Raw genomic sequence first — 208 nt, forward strand, 5'->3', positions numbered from 1 at the left:
TATGAATATAATCACCAACTGTAAAATGAGGTTGATACGGAATTATACCATCAAAAGAAAAAGAATGAAAAGAAAAGAAAAAGGTGAAAAGAAAACTTCCTTGCCTTCCCAACAGATGATAAAATAATTTGCTAAAACCTTGGAACCAAAAGAAAGAAAGAGGAAGAAACACACAGAAGCAAATAGAGAATTTTAAGACATGGAAAAC

At 30.8% G+C, this 208-nt stretch overlaps 1 protein-coding gene across 1 annotated transcript in view; it reads right to left on the reverse strand.

Moving 5' to 3' along the window:
* Positions 1-208, reverse strand: part of LOC119586334 (MMS19 nucleotide excision repair protein homolog) — a gene marked incomplete at its 5' end in the record, with an annotated part of 10517 nt that overhangs the window by 7454 nt on the left and 2855 nt on the right.

Source organism: Penaeus monodon, chromosome 21 (genome assembly GCF_015228065.2).
Source record: "Penaeus monodon isolate SGIC_2016 chromosome 21, NSTDA_Pmon_1, whole genome shotgun sequence".
Classification (NCBI taxonomy): Eukaryota; Metazoa; Arthropoda; class Malacostraca; order Decapoda; family Penaeidae; genus Penaeus; species Penaeus monodon.